Below are 16,987 nucleotides of genomic sequence, written 5' to 3'. Positions count from 1 at the left end.
GAACTAGATATGAGAATGCAGCTGTCCTCTGTGAAGCCAGGCGTTACATATTTACATTGAACGTATGTAAAACAATGCCATTCTTCTAAATATACTTTTTGTTTTGGAAAATATAGTTTAAAAAAATAAAAACTACTTATGTGAACATTTGGGTTGATTTATGATTTCTAAATGAATAAATACATATTTTTAAAATGTAAGGTTTAATTTCTAATATGATAATAAATATAAATCCATATAACTCACACAAACATAAATGCTTTGAGCGCCTTGATAATTTTTGATAGTTTGTAAAAGGAGCTCTCAGACCAAAAAGTTTGAGAACCACTCTTGTGAGTGGACATTTTTAAAGCTCTTAGAACAATATTAGCTTGAGATTTAAAGCTAAGAACAGTATTAGTTATTATAATTATTCTACTTTATATATGTAGTTTTTATTATTATTTTAAGATGGAGTCTCACAGTGTGGCTCAAGCTGGAGTGTAGTGGCTAGATCTCGACTCATTGTAACCTCTGCCTCCTGAGTTCAAGCAATTCTCCTTCCTCAGCCTCCCAAGTAGCTGGGATTACAGGTGCCTGCCACCACGCCCATCTAATTTTTGTATTTTTAGTAGAGACAGGGTCTTGCTATGTTGCCCAGGCTGGTCTCGAACTCCTGGCCTCAAGTCATCCGCCTCCCTTAGTCTCCCAAAGTGCTGGGATTACAGACGTGAGCCACCGTGCCTGGCCTCATTTTATGTTCTTAAAGTAAATAACTCAGACTTGTTTTGCCCCTGTTTAATCTGGATGAGCAATGTTATGTTATATGTAAGAAAACTCTCATAAGAACTTTAAAATACATATTTTGTTTTAGAGACAAGCTCTCTTTATGTTGCCCAGGCTGACCTTGAAATCCTGAGCTCAAGCGATCCTCCTGTCTCAGCCTCCCGAGTAGCTGGGATATAAGCACGTACCACACCTGGCTAGAACTTTTTACTTATTTCCATATGTTCCATATTGATCTCTTAAGATCTAAAGCATTTTATTTTCCTTTTTCATTTCCTTGTTAAATAGTTTTTGAAAGCTAGCTCCTTGAAAAACATTGGGCTAGTTTTCAATATCACTAATTAGGGACATTCTGATTTTGCCTCATATAAAACACAGACTTTTTTTTTTTTTTTTTTTAAAGACAGTCTCTCTGTATCGCCCAGGCAGGAGTGCAGTGGAGTGATCTCGGCTCACTGCAACCTCCACCTCCTGGGTTCAAGCGATTCTCCTGCCTCAGCCTCCCAAGTACCAGGAATAGTGAGATTACAGGTGTGTGCCACCACCCCCGGCTAATTTTTTTTTTTTTTTTCCATACTTTTAGTAGAGACAGGGTTTTGCCATGATAGCCAGGCTGGTCTTGAACTCCTGGCCTCAAGTGACCTGCCTGCCTCAGCCTCCCAAAGTACTGGAATTACAGGCATGAGCCACCGCACCTAGCCACATTTTCACTTATATATATTTTCCTGCTCTGCATTTAGAAGTTAAGAAGACTGATTGAAAATTAAATTTTTGAATAGATGATATATGTGCATGGGATAAAATTCTAAAGGTAGATATAATACATAGTGATAAACAAATCTCTTTTTTACCTATCCAGTTCCCCTTTTTAAAGGCAAGGTTAGTTACAGTTTTCTCTAATTCTTCCAGAGATTCTCCATGCAAATATGTATGAGTATGTGTGTGCCTGCGTGTGCGTGTGTGTGTGTGTGTGCATGTGTGTATTTTTTACTGTGGTAAAATATAGATCACCTAAAATTTATCATTTTAAGTATAGAATGCAGTGGCATTAACATTACTCTACAACCATCACTGCTATCCATTTTAGGCTTTTTCATCTTCCCAAACTGAAACTCTGTAGCCATTTAACAATAATTCCACATCCTTCCCTCTTGCAGCCTGTGGCAACCAGCGTTCTGCTTTCTGTGTCTATGAGTTTCATTATCCTAGGTGCCTCATATATAAATGGAAGAGTACAATATTTGTCCTTCCTGTGCTTACTTCGGCAGCACATATACTAAAATTGGAACGCTGCAGAGAAGATTAGCATGGCCCCTGCATGAGGATGACATGCAAATTTGTGAAGCATTCCATTTTTAAAATACAAACAAACAATATTTGTCTTGTGTCTGGTTCATTTCACGTAGCATAATGTTCTCAAGGTTCATCCACATTGTTGCATGCGTCAGCATTTTATTCCTTTTTTGAATAATATTCCATTGTATTTATATCCCACATTTTGTTCATCCATCTGTCCATTGATGGACACTGGGTTGTTTTCATCTTCTGATTGTTGTGAATAATGCTGCTATGAATATTGGTGTATAGATATCTGTTCGAGTCTTTGCTTTCAATTCTTTTGGGTGCATATCCAGGAGTGGAATTGCCGGATCATGTGGTAGTTCTGTGTTCGATATTTGAGGAACCACTGTACTGTTTTCCACAGCAGCTGCGCCGTGCTGCATTCCCACCAGCAATACCCAGAGGTTCCGGTTTCTCCATGTCTTTGCCAGCACTTGTCATTTCTGTTGGTTTTTTAGAGGGGGGTGTTGTTGTTATTGTTGTTTCTATAATAACCATCCTACTGGGTGTGAAATGGTATCTCACTGGGGCTTTGATTTGCATTTTCCTAATGATTAGTAATATTGAACATCTTTTCATGTACTTATTGGCCATTTGTACGTCTTCTTTGGAGAAGTGTCTAGTCTTTGCCCATTTTTAAACCAGGTTGTTTTATTGTGTTTTTGAGTTATAGGATATGTGTTTATTTTTAATGTGAATGGTATGATACTATATAAACCATTATGCACTCTGCTTTTTTTACTTATCAATATATCTTGACTGTTTATTAATATATAAAAATTGGCGGGGCGCGGTGGCTCACACCTGTAATCCCAGCACTTTGGGAGGCCGAGGCGGGCAGGTCACCTGAGGTCAGGAGTTCAAGACCACCCTGGCCAACATGGTGAAACCCCATCTCTACTAAAAATACAAAAATTAGCCAAGCGTGATGGCGGGTGCCTGTAATCCCAGCTACTTGAGAGGCTGAGACAGGAGAATCGTTTGAACCCGGGAGACGGTGGTTGCAGTGAGCCGAGATCGCGCCACTGCACTCCAGCCTAGGCAGCTGAGCGAGACTCTTGTCTCAAAAAAAAAAAAATTATCCTTATTTCATTGTATGGATGAATCATAATATATTGAATTAATCTCCCTACTAATGGACATTTAAGTTGTTTCCAGGCTTTTGCTATAATAGCTCATGCTGCAGAGAATATCTTAGCATGCATATCATCTCACAAAAGTGAGAACTTTTTCTTGGTAAATTATTGGAAATATGTCAAAGGGCTTGACAATTTTTGGTAGATGTTGCTATCTTGATGATAGAGTCTCTCATCTCGTGTGAGAGTACCAGTTTCTTCAGTCCTTCTGAAACAAGCTTTAATTATCAAACATTAGGATTTTTTTCCAATCTAATATGTGAAAAATAGAAACTCAGTGTTAATTTTCTTTTTCTTTTCTTTTCTTTGTTTTTTTTTTTTTTTTGAGACAGAGTCTCGCTCTGTCGCCCAGGCTGGAGTGCAGTGGCATGATCTCAGCTCACTGCAACCTCTGCCTCCTGGGTTCACGCCATTCTCCTGTCTCAGCCTCCTGAGAAGCTGGGATCACAGGCTTGCGTCCACCTGGCTAATTTTTGTATTTTTAGTAGAGATGGGGGTTCACCATATTGGTCAGGCTTGTCTCGAACCCCTGACCTCAGGTGATCCACCCACCTTGGCCTCCGAAAGTGCTGGGATTACAGGCGTGAGCCACCATGCCCAGCCTAATTTTCATTTTCTAAATTAGAACATCTTTCATATCTCTTAAAACTATTTATTTCCTTTTGTTTGACCTGACAGTGTATGATTTTTCCCCATTTTTTCCCACTGAATTATTGATCTTTTTCTATATGAAAGATCTCAGCGTTAGTCATGATGTGTATGTCATCTGTCTTTTCACTGTACTTTTACTTTCTGGCATGCAGATTTTTTTAAAATTTAGTCAAATTACACACCTTTGGAGTATGTATTCAATTTTTGGAAACAAACAAATGTCATTTAGAGTAGTTTTAGTAGAATAAATTTAGGTTCCCCTAAATAAAGCTAATTTGGTGGGGAAAAAATACACTCACAAGGAGTGCCTCTAAGGTAAAGAAGATAATTTTTCCATGTAGCTGATAAATTTAATTTGAAAGTGACTCTAATATTATTCACAAACAAATCCAGTTTTTTGTAATCTAATGGAATAAAAGTACACCTTAAGTCAGTAGAGTCAGTTGCTGGCTCTATCATATATTTTCTATGTGTCACCCTCTTTTTATTTCATTTTCCTTATCTATAAAATTGAAATAAAAATGCCAGCACCACTTAAGCCACAAGAGTATAAGAATATCAAATAAAAAATATCAACTTACTTTTTTTAACACTCCATTCTAATCAATTTCAGAACAGGTTGATACTCAAGAATTTGGTGAGCTAAGATGAGATGGGGCCCAATCCTGGAATAAAAGTGCCAATCTTTCCCCTTTCCCAAGCCACACCCATCTGTCCTTTTCCTATGCTTCAGTGCCTTTACAGTGCGACCTTATTTTTAGTATTCCAGACTATTCTGTGTGATACGGTTTTGCTGTGTCCCCACCCAGATCTCATCTTGAATTGTGGCTGCCATTATCCCCACGTGTTGTGGGAGGGACCCGGTAAGAGGTAATTGAATCACAGAGGCAGGTTTTTCCCATGCTGTTCTTGTGATAGTGAATAAGATGATTTTATAAAGGGCAGCTCCCCTGCAGACGGTCTCTTTCCTGCCGCCATGTAAGATGTGCCTCTGCTCCTCCTTCGCCTTCCACCATAATTGTGAGGCCTCCCCAGCCACGTGGAACTGTGAATCCATGAAGCCTCTTTTTCTTTATAAATTACCCAGTCTCGGGTATTTCTTCATAGCAGTATTAGTGGTATGAGAATGGACTAGTACACTGTGTTTACTTTATACCTGCCATATCTATAGGAGATTTTCCCTAATATTTTCTTAATCTTTAGACAAATTTTGCAGTCCAGCAGCACCAAGTATCCACTTGCTAATACAGTGAGTCTCTTTTTTCATTGCTTCCATCTTCAACTCAATATAAGTCTCTGAGGCTCTTGGTATCCAATATTTATTTCTTTTACTGATAGGGAGACTTCAGCTTCGTTAGCAATTGGCAGGAACCTTGAGTGTACTAGGTCCTGTCTAAAATTCTGTAAGAAATAGTAACAAGAACTTATTTGTAATGGATTAGAAATAACTTTTCCTAGGAGCACTGGAGGCACCATAAATATTACTTTTACTTCTTCACATATAGTGCTGTTTTTGAAGAGATATTAAAACAACATTTCGCAATTCATGTTTATCAGGTAGTAAAAAGTGAGCAGTGTGGAGAGATTGCATGGACAGTTTCCCCAAGACAGTTATTATCTGAGAAAGCTGGAAGCTACTCAGAGAGCTTTATAAAAACTGTTATCAATACTGGGTCTGCATTTGTGCAATGGAAAAACATGGAAGAGGAACAGGAATTGCTGGGTCCACACACCCCTCAATAAGAAATGAATTGTAAAAACAGGTTTATTCATGCAGTGATTGTTCACATGTATGAATGAAGTGAATGATGAACTAAGACTACATGTGTAACTTGGATAAATCTCAAAAAACAACGCTGGGTTTAAAAAATTACAAAAGGACGGAAACATAGTACCATATATATACACTTTAAATACACAAAATAATAGTAAATATTGTTTATGAATACAAAGATACGCATGGAAATGATAAGCATTATCCTCAGAATAGTGGTGTGATTGCATCTGAAGATGAAAGGAGAAGGGATGAGGAGTGGAATGTTAGCTGTTTCTGCAATGCTTTCTTGTCAGGAAAAAAATTCTGAAGAAAATGTGGCAAGACGTTAACATCTGTTAAATCTTGGTATTGGCTGTCGTATTTTTTCCTGTACTTTTCTCTGAAATACTTTACAACTACACATAAAAATAAATATTTTTAAAAGAGTGATTTATATCTTATCTCTTTACCATCTCACTTTGTAGTTGCTTTGTTAAAAATTGGTTTGCTTATCATGGTCCTTTTGATGAACTGGGATTAAAGAAAAGAGTCAGAGAATTTTTTAAAGTCATTCCGAATTCTACTTCCTGAAATAATAATTTTTAATGTTAGACTACTATTATTCTAGAGCTCTTTCTATCCCTGTGTAATAAAATAAATGGATAGAAGGGTGGGACATTAATGAGAAAGGAAGAAGGAGGAAAGGAAAGGAAGGAAAAAGATATTGAAGAAAAAATCTAGGATATAATCTTCATGTAGGAAGGACTTTAATTTTACTTGAATGGGACAAAAGAAAAAAAATTAAGTTGAAGAAATTGTGGAATCTCAAATGTTTGTTAGCCATAAGAGATGATATTTATTTCAAGTTCAGAAAAGATTTTGAGAAAAACATTAAGAGACTGTAGTCCTTGTGTGTTTTTTTAAACTATCTATTTCAAATATAAAAAGCGTCAGTTGATTCCTTGCTGTGAAAGATAAGGACATTAGCACTTCCAAAATTCGGTCTACATTTTCTCTCCCAACCCCCAATTTATCTTAGGTACATTTTTATTTACACCGACGAGGCAGAATGTTCATACTTTGTTTAGTATTCACACATTTTTTAGTAGTTTTGTATATTTGAATGAAATTACCACTAACCACATTTTCTCATTTTTTTCTCCATCCTTGAATTCTTTGATTTATTTTTGTGTGTTGATTCTCTTGTCAGTTTTTTTTTTTTTTCAGGAAGTGCTCATGGATTTTTTGAGACTGGGTCTCCGTCTGTCACCCAGGCAGGAATGCAGTGGTGCCATCATGGCTAACTGCAGCCTCGACCTCCTGGGCTCACACGATCCTCCTGCCTCAGCCTCCTGAGTAGCTGGGACCACAGGTACACGCTACCACACCCAGCTAAATTTTAGTTTTTGTAGAGACAGGGTCTCCCTATGTTGCCCAGGCTGGGCTTGAACTTCTGGGCTCAAGCGATCTGCCTGCTCAGCCTCCCAAAGTGTTGGGATTAGAGGCGTCAGCCACCATGCTCAGCCTCTTTTATCTTTTACATGTTTTTTTTTGTACTTGAATACTTTTTACTTGAATGACATCTTATAAATTTACACAATCATTTCTCATGGCTAAGAAGTGTTCCAATGTATAACTATACTACAATTTAACATATTTCCTAATTTTAGAAATGTAGGTTGTCTGTAATATAATGCTGCTATAATTGTGACTGGGCTAAAATTATTAGTGTGGAACTTTTCAAAGATCTTATTTCTTTCCTACACTGCCAAAAAATAAACCCTGGAAGCCCAATTTATTTTATCTTTACCTTTTCTTAAAGAGGAATTTTTTTTTCTTGTTGGGAGAAGAGATATGCCAGTCATTATAGTTACGTTCTGAGAGTGGGATGGTGAGCAGGGTAAAGAAGAAACCCACTCTGACCGAGATTGGAAGAGGAATTTGTAAAAGATGTGGGGGAAGTAAGATTTGAGAGAGAGGAGTGGAACTTGAGCAGTTACAGAATATGAAGGAGCAATCAGGAAAGGGGATTACAGCTTAAAAGTTTTTGAATAGATAACATGTTCACATGTTTAAATCCAAAGAGAATAAAATTCAAAGAAAAGTCCTTGTAACTCTTTTCCACCAGTCACCCAATTCCCCTCTAAGATACTGGCAACCAGAATACTAGTTTCTAGGGATCACTCCAGATACAAGGAAATGCATGTATATTATTTTCATATACCCTGTTTTTATTGAAATGGTGACTTACTTTCATACTATGGTATGATTCCCATGGAGTGGGGTCGTATCTGTGATGAAGCTTGTTTTTATGGCTTTTCCGTAGCGTTCAGGGATCTGGAATGGAGGTAGCTCTCCAGTTCAAGCTTAGGCTAAGTGGCATAAATGCCATAAGGGTTAATGTATTGGAGGACATCACAAAGGGCATGGGGTTGGTCCTAGATATCCCAGTAAGCTATGTTCCAGGCTTTACATATGGAAATTAATAGGAATGGCATTGTGACAAGAAAAATAACATTTGGATTCAGGCTTCCCTCTTCAGGGCCCGTTACTGGCTATTTTAATAAAGAAGACCATTTCTGTATCTTTGGAGGCCAACTTTGGTTGATTGTGGATTACAGGTATCTGTCTGTTTTTGTTTCTGAGATGGAGCCTCACTCTGTCACCTAGGCTGGAGTGCAGTGGCCTCATCTCAGCTCACTGCAACCTCCGCCTCCCCGGTTCAAGCAATTCTCTTGCCTTAGCCTCCCAAGTAGCTGGGATTACAGGCGCCCGCCATCATGCTCAGCTAATTTTTGTACTTTTAGTAGAGAAGGGGTTTCTCTATGTTGGCCAGGCTGGTCTGGAACTCCTGACCTCAGGTCATCTGCCCATCTCAGCCCTCCCAAAGTGTTGGGATTACAGGTGTGAGCCACTGTGCCCAGCCCTGTCTGTTTTTTTTTTTTGGAAAAGGAATCTCGCTCTGTCACCCGGACTGGAGTGCAGTGATATGATCTCAGCTCACTGCAACCTTCATCTCCTGGGTTCAAGCGATTCTCCTGCCTTAGCCTCCCGAGTAGCTGGGATTACAGGCAGGAGCCACCATGCCTGGCCAATTTTTGTATTTTTAGTAGAGACGGGGTTTCACCATGTTGGCCAGGCTGGTCTCGAACTCCTGGCCTCAAGTGATCCGCCTGACTCGGCCTCCCAAAATGCTGGGATCACAAGCATGAGCCACTGTGCCCAGCCTGTTGTTCTTATTGGACTGTCTTGATCAAGTGCAAATTTTGCTGTATGATTTCAAAAGTAGGGAGTCAGAGGCTCTCTGAGGATTGGTGGTTTCAGAGAGTGTACTTCCTGAGGCCTCTGGGTATAAAATTCCTGTGGCCTCTGGGTGTGTACCCTCTGTAGCTTCCAGATTCATACGTCCTGCAGCCTCAACCTATTCTCCTTAACAGAGGAAATCTAATAGTAGATTCACTCGAAAAGTGTGGAAGACTTAATGCAAATGCACCACAAAGAACAGCTCATGGTAGTTTCTTTATTAGCTTTGAAATATAGAATGGACACAAACCAAGAAAGTGTTACTGTGTATTCCTGTGGCCCCACACTTGTTTGGAAACGGGGCCCCTTTTCATCATTCTGTTGGTCATGCTCTGTCAGGTTGGATGGGACCAAATATTCTTTAAGTTTTTTCAGTTTGAGCAAGTTTCTTGTAAGGACGTATTTGGAAATAAGTATAAGTGATAGAAGGTATTGTAAGTAATCCAGAGAGGATTTAAAGTATATGGGAGGATGTGCATAGGTTATATGCAAATACTATGCCATTTAATACAAGGAATTTATTTATATAAGGAATAGCAAAAAGTCCCCTCAGCAGCATTCCAGCCTCTCAGTGTACTGGAAGGACATTTATTGCCATTAAGGGAACACCGGGGCTCTCGTATTTCAAGTCACTCTGGTGACTCCACATCAACTGGTAATCTAACATGCTGGTGACTCTACTCGCCTGCTTTTATTTCTTCTTTTCCAGATTCTTCCTATTTTGCTCCTGACTGATTTGATCCTGCTGTGTGTCTCCTACTCCTTTGCATCTACCTCCTCATGGGTTCAGATGCTTTATGATTCTGCACCTGCCTTCTCTCTGTGTGCCATTCCTCTTCCATCTCTCTTCCATCTGTATGTCTTGCTTTAAAACTCCCAAGGAAAAAAGAAGAAAAGTCGGCTTTGGTCATTTGTCAATATTCAGTAGTGTGTGCCATTGTTGAGCAGAGCTCAACTGCATCAGCCCCTCTCTTGCAGACCTATAGAGGGACGCCTTATTTTGGTTAAGTAGCCATCTCTGGTTCAAGTGTCTGTGCCTAGGGAGGCAGGTCCAATGGTACAAAGCATAGCAACCTATATATTCAGAAACTCTGGGGAGGGAAGTGTGGATTTGGCAGAGACCTTACTGCTCATCTGATATAGTTACCCCAAATCCTAATGAGGTTGTTTGAGCCTAGTGTTAGGCCATTGCAACCCAGTTTCTAGGCCAACAGTTGGCACTCTGTGGTAAACTCACCGGTTTATTCCCATCCCCCTCCCTGGCAGTGCTAGTGATTCATGTCATGGTGGTCGGCTGTGGTGGAGATTGCATAGTCTAATTCTGTTTCCTCTCCTCCTGAGCACATAGCTACACTGTAATTCCCAGATTCTCTTGCAGATAGAGGGGAGCTGGGAATTATGGTCTAGCTAGACCATGTGACCTAGTTTTTACCAATGAAATGTGGATGGAGGTAATGGGTGCTACTTCTAGGCCCGGTCCATGGAAACCTCCCACGTGGGAGGTGCTTTTCCCTTTACAGCTTGATATATACAGTAGAGTGACATTGGAAGCCATATGTTGAAAATTATGGAACCACAAGATAGAAGGAGCTGGGTCCCTGAGTGAGTTTTTGGAGGAAAGCCATCCACCGATCAGGAAAATCCATTTTGGATTTTATGTGGGCTATCCCCATGACTATTGTGTTGAGCCACTGGAGGCTGGAGTTTGTTACAGCAGTGGCTGTTATCCTTACTTAGTGGCATTATTGATTTTGCTCCACAGGGACCCAAGAAAGGGTTTGGGTTCCTTAGGTATCTTGGTGAGCACTGTCCCAGGCAGAAGTTGGTTAACAGGATGGCCCCCTTCAGTGAGGGCTGATGGGGTATGGGAGAGCAACCATCGCTTTGCTACTCCTGATAAGCATGACATAAAGAATGTCTCTCTTTAAGACTTCCTCCCTGAATCCCAGGCTGTGGATATCAATACATTTGTATAGATTCATGCGAGAGTTCCAGAGTTTTCTGAAATTTCCTCTGAATTTATTTGCAGGAAGGTAGGGGTTAGTAACTAGTGGTACCACTTTATACACAGAGCAAGTAAACTCCATCTTTACCAAGGCCAATTGTAGCAATAGAATTCAGTGTTTTCTATATCACAGATAGAAGAAGTAACAAAACTTCATCCATTTCATCTTCATATATAGTAAGGCGAGGTGTCTGAGAGGGAGAGGTGAGAAAGACAAGACTGGCATGCATGCTATTGAAATGGCTATGAAAGGGAGAAGATTTGCTTATAGTAGCAGGGCCCAGGTAGCATGGGGATTCATTATTTTTATCTTTAAAGGGGTTAGAAACAAGTGTTCAGAGGTGCCATGCAGTAATGAAACCAGCCCAGGAGCCAGGCTGTAAGTGCTGTAATTCAAGTAAGCTTTTGGTTAATTTAAAGGGATGGTAGTTACACCAGCTCCTAACCCATCGCCATCTTCTGTTTCATTTTTTTGATTACTGAGAAGTGACACTCAAATGTTTATTTTTTCTTAAAACTACTGAGTACATTTTGTAACAGCTCCAGTTTCTACTGAGAGCTCATTTATGCCATATTTCCTTTGCTCATGTAACTCTAAGAGTACTTCTGTTTTGTACTGAAAGCTTGTATTTCTGTCTCTCCTAAGTTATAAACTTACTGATGACAAAATGTATTTATTATTTGAGTTCTGTAACACATACAACATTGTCTTTTTTCTACATACAGTGTGATAATATTAGTTGAGGGTATGTAACTAGTTGTGTGGTGTTATTAGGAAATGAATCTGTAAAGGTGGGCCAGGGCCATTCAGTGAATGATCTTGTTTGATGCTCTAGGATCCTGGATTTCATTGTGTAAGCAATACAAATCCATAAATGCTGAGAAGGGATAAGATGAGATTTGGGCTTTTAGAAAGAAAACCCTAGCCAGGTGTGGTAGTGCACGCCTGGTGTCCCAGCTACCCAGGAGGCTGAGACGGAAGATTGCTTGAGCTTGGGAGTTCGAGACCAGCCTGAGCAACATTTCAGGATTAAAAAAAAAAAAAAAACCAAAAAAGAAAGCAAACTCTAGCTTTAGGATGGTAGATCCATTGGTGTGCGGACTGGAGCAGTAGTTCTTAATCCTGGGTGAGCTTCAGAGCGGCCTCACAGCGTGGCTAGTCCGGAACTGCATGCAAAGGAGCAGCACAGAGCTGGCACACGGGGGGCTCTCCAACCCCACTGGACCTGGTGACCTTTATGAACCCACAGCCCAAAGCCAGGCAGAATCAAGGATGTCTCCACAGGTGCAGGTGTGGGTAGCTTATGGGCCTCAGCCACACCCTGGCAAGTAACTATCCCTTTTCATAACAAAGCTTTCCTGGGCACTCACCCTGCCAACTGTATTCTGCCGAGTTCTCCTCTCCCGGAGGCAGTGAGCGTGGAATGCCCTTGTCTACGTTGGGAAAAGGATATAAAGGATTATGGATGAAATACCTTCTCCCACAAACACCTTCTATATAAAACAAAACCAAAAAATTTCCACCCACTAAAACCCCTGGCTAATGCCCTATGATTATCTTTCTCTTTACAGCTAAGAATCTTAAAAGAGTTTGCTCTTTATTGAGCACTCTGTTCCTTCTTCAACGTGCAATTTGTAATTTCACTTCTATCTCTCCATCCCATCCTGTTCAAACTGTTTTTCCTGAGGTTGTTGTCTCTTACTTTATTTTTCATGCCATTGTCTTTTGTTTTCTTTTCTTTTCTCTCTTCCTTTCCTTTCCTTTCCTTTCTTTCTTTTTTCTTTTTTTTGACAGAGTCTCACTGTTGCCCAGGCTGGAGTGCAGTGGCACAATCTTGGCTCACTGTAGCCTCTGCTTCCTGGGTTCAAGTGATTCTCCTGCCTCAGCCTCCCAAGTAGCTGGAATTACAGGAATGCACCACCATGCCCGGCTAATTTTGTATTTTTAGTAGAGATGGGATTTCACCATGTCGGCCAGGCTGGTGAGGTCTTAACCTCCAGTATACCTCAGAATGAAACCTTAGTTGGAGATAAGGTCTTTAAAGTTGGAGATAAGGTCTTTAAATAGGTGATTAATTTAAAAAGACATCATTAAGTTAAAAAGCTCAAACAAAAGGGAGGTCATTAAGTTAAAATGAGGCCATTGGGGTGGGCCCTAATCCAATCTGACTTGTGTCCTCCTAAGAAGAGGAAGTTTGGACACCCAGAGAGACACTGGGATGCTCACGCATAGCGGGGTGACCAGGTGAGGGCACAGGGAGAAAAAGCGGCCCCTACAAATTGAGGAAGGCCTCAGAAGCAGCCAACCTGCTGACACCTTGATCTGGGACCTGTGGCCTCCGGAACCGAGAAAATCAATTTCTGTGGTTTAAGTCACACAGTCTATGGTAATTTGTTATTGCAGCCCTAGCAAACTGATAGAGCTATGAAAATCATGGTTATGGTGCTGATTTCTTCATTGTATTTATCACTACCTAAAATTCGCTTAGATTTATTTATGGTTATTCTTTCACTCCCTTGATTGTAAGTTCCACTACAGCAGGGATTTTGTCTAATTCATAGTAATCACAGTGCCAAGGGGAGTGCCTGCGCCATGGCAGATGAAAAGTGACTGTGTGGTTAAATTATTTCTCAGTCACTCTGTAATATCCAGTATTTTATAGAACTTTTGTTTTTAATGATATACAGAAGATCCAGAGTTTTTTAGGGGGCTACAAACTCTAGCACATAGGACTATATAAGAAATAATACTGCAGCAAGTTAGAACCAGGTGTTGAGGAAGCACATCTTAGCAGTGGAGACACGATCTCTTGGTTAGAGGGACCTTGGATAAAAGAGGCCTTTTTTGAACAGAAAAGTTCTGCTGAATAAAGAGATTTAGTCATTATTTTGCCTTCATTCATGGCTTTTCCAAAGTCAGGCGCACGCGTGAAAACGCCGTCTGTGAGGGTGACGCCTTTATTTTGTCTCTGCTGTTCTGTACACGATCCCAGCAAATCACAGGGTTCAAATGTTTGTTAAATGAATGAAAACCATTTTCAAATCCTGCTTTGTCCTTAGAGATTTTTGGATTGCTTTAAATGTTCTCTTATCCTTAGCATAATATTAGCTATTTAATAGAGCAGGTAAAATGTTTTGCCTATTTTTTTGTCTCTTATAATTGTGTGAAATGTTCTGAATCTGGTCTTCACTTTGGTGTTTTTGACCTTAGGCTGACCTTAAACTGAAGTCACAGCCTAGCTCAATGGCACTGGCTCCCCCTTGTGTCAGGAACGTGATACTACACCCACTAAATGCCAGCCTGCCAAGAACCAAGCTTCCCCGGGTCAAACATTTTAAGTGGTCCAAATGCTATACATAATTAAATGATGACACCACGATTGGGCCACCTTATTGGGGCTCATTTGCTCTCAAATAGTCTTACTCCTATGCCCACTGCTATATATATAGCACAGGTAGAGAAAAACATTTTTAATACTTGTAACCATAAAGGCTTTTGGAGTTAGTTTGTACTTCTTATCAGTATAAGACATATACGTTGACAAAAGAAATCGAATGTTGACTGAGCGCGGTGGCTCACGCCTGCAATACCAGCACTTTGGGAGGCCGAGGCGGGCGGATCACTTGAGGTCAGAAGTTTGAGATCAGCCTGGCCAGCATGGTGAAACCCTGTCTCTACTAAAAACACAAAAAATTAGCTGGGCATGGTGGTGGGCACCTGTAATCCCAGCTACTTGGGAGGCTGAGGCAGGAGAATTGCTTGAACCTGGGAAGCGGAGGTTGCAGTGAGCCGAGGTTGTGCCACTGCACTCCAGCCTGGGCGACAGAGCAAGACTCTGTCTCGAAGGAAAAAAAAAAAAAAAGAAAGAAAGAAAGAAAAAGAAATCAAATGTCTCAGCATATTTTAAATACTTTATATGGAACAGTTGATTTTCACTTTCTTTCAAAAGCCTACCAAAATTGAGGAGTTAGCGTTTTTTTAATCCCATGAAATTGATTTAAAAGGAAGAAAATTATTTTTCAAAGGGACAAAATTTTTTTTTCAAGACTAGTATTTGATTTCTGTTTTGTGTACATGGTAGAATACTGAGTGAGTTGCTCCTGGCCACTCTCGCTGTTGAGGAGATGAACCCGTACAGGGACAGCCCCAGGAAGGCCTCTTTAGCTGTTTGAATGAAGTGATTTTGACTCTCACCATCAGTGGTGTGCTACAGCCAGACTGTGCTGACTTATCCCAGCTCACAAGAGCTAATGGCTAAATTTCAGGAATTCTGCAAACTATTGTTAAAGCTAGTTTATATTAAAAATAAATTATATAGACTTAATTCAATTATATTAAAAAACAAGGGTGTTTTCTTCAGCAGCACTTATCTAAGATCAGAACAACATCGAGAAGATGAGCATGGCACCTACATAGGCTGACACACACATTTGTGAAGCGTTCCATATTTTTTCAGGTTATTCTGTATAAAATGCAAAATAAATGCTTTTATTAACAATGACAAAAAGAAAGGTAATAAATACTTACAATTTACCACTTCGTAATTACTTTACTATATTTTACTCATATTTATGCTTTGAAGTTATTTGTGTCTAGTGTATGTATGGTGGATGTACCATATAATGGTATGCTATTGTGCGTTTCTTCCAGACTCCACCTTTAGTGATTTCATGTTTGTAATTGGCAGCTTGAAATTGATCTTGGAACAATGGAAATAAGACCACAATGGAAATAAAAAAGGATCCAAATCAGGACTTTTTGCCTATGAGGAGCCAGTGATAACCAGCCCATTACTATATGCAAAATGAGTTTATATCTTTTTTCTCTACTCCAAAAACTTAACAAAAGAAGGAATTATTAAACTTTAAAAAACTATTTTAATTTTATTTTACTACATTGGTTTCAGTTTTTTATTTTATTTTGTCATTTATTTATTTATTTTTGAGACGGAGTCTCGCTCTGTCACCCAGGCTGGATTTATTTATTTATTTATTTATTTATTTATTTATTTACTTTTTGAGACAGAGTCTTGTTCTGTTGCCCAGGCTGGAGTGCACTGGCACCATCTCGGCTCCACCTCCCAGGTTCAAGGGATTCTCCTGCCTCAGCCTCCTTAGTAGGTGGGATTACAGGCGCCTGCCACCACGCCTGGCTATTTGTGTGTGTGTGTTTGTGTATCTTTAGTAGAGACGGCATTTCACCATGTTGCTCAGGCTGGTCTTGGACTCCTGACCTCAAGCATTCCACCTGCCTCGGTACCCCCTCCCCCGATCCAGCCCCAACAAAGTGCTGGGATTACAGGCGTGAGCCACCATGCCTGGCTTGGTTTCAGTTTTTTAAATAGTTGTTTGAAAAGATAACTTCAATAATTTTAAATTCTTTAATAATTTTAATAATGTTAAAAATAGTTTTAAAAGGTTGCTTTAATTTAATTGAATTTATTTATGTTGAGACAGAGTCTTGTTCTGTCACCCAGGCTGCGGTGTGATGGCAGCATCACAGAGCTCACTGCAGCTTCAACCTCACCTGCTCAAGTCATCCTCCCATCTCAGCCTCCAAGGTAGCTGGAACTACAGCCACACACCACCATGCCTGGCTAATTTTAAATTTTTTTGTAGAAACAGGGTCTTACTGTATTGCTCAGGGTGGTCTTGAACTCCTGGACACAGGTGGTCCTCCCGCCTCAGCCTTCCACAGTGCTGATCACAGGTGTGAGCCACCTTGCCTTGTCACTGGTCGAGGGTTGTGACTGCAAGTTGTCCGGGTTCTTGGCATTTTGAACAAAGAATTGGACAAAATGCCCAGCAAAGCAAAGCAAAGTATGAAGCAACAAAAGAACAAAAGCAGGGATTCATTGAAAATGAAAGTACACTCCACAGTGTGGGAGTGGGCCAGAGCAGCAGCTCCAGGGTCCAGATGCAGAATCTTCTTGGGTCCAAATACCCACTAGCAGTTTTCCATTGGCCACTTCATGTCCACCTCATGTAAATGAAGTGCTAGCCCATAGTCAGTCTGAATGGTTGCAGAAA

At 40.2% G+C, this 16,987-nt stretch overlaps 1 protein-coding gene and 2 non-coding genes across 10 annotated transcripts in view; all 3 read left to right on the top strand.

Annotated features, from left to right (window-relative positions):
- The window catches only part of EFCAB2 (EF-hand calcium binding domain 2), a 162,253-nt gene that overhangs the window by 56,208 nt on the left and 89,058 nt on the right, over window positions 1-16,987 (top strand).
- On the top strand, window positions 2,018-2,124 carry LOC112130927 (U6 spliceosomal RNA). Its single transcript, XR_002913099.2, has one exon. It is a non-coding gene; the product is annotated as a U6 spliceosomal RNA (small nuclear RNA).
- LOC112131061 (U6 spliceosomal RNA) lies at window positions 15,307-15,410 on the top strand. Its single transcript, XR_002913212.1, has one exon. It is a non-coding gene; the product is annotated as a U6 spliceosomal RNA (small nuclear RNA).

Source organism: Pongo abelii, chromosome 1 (assembly GCF_028885655.2).
Source record: "Pongo abelii isolate AG06213 chromosome 1, NHGRI_mPonAbe1-v2.0_pri, whole genome shotgun sequence".
Lineage (NCBI taxonomy): Eukaryota > Metazoa > Chordata > Mammalia > Primates > Hominidae > Pongo > Pongo abelii.
This window is presented reverse-complemented; position numbering and strand designations above follow the sequence as displayed.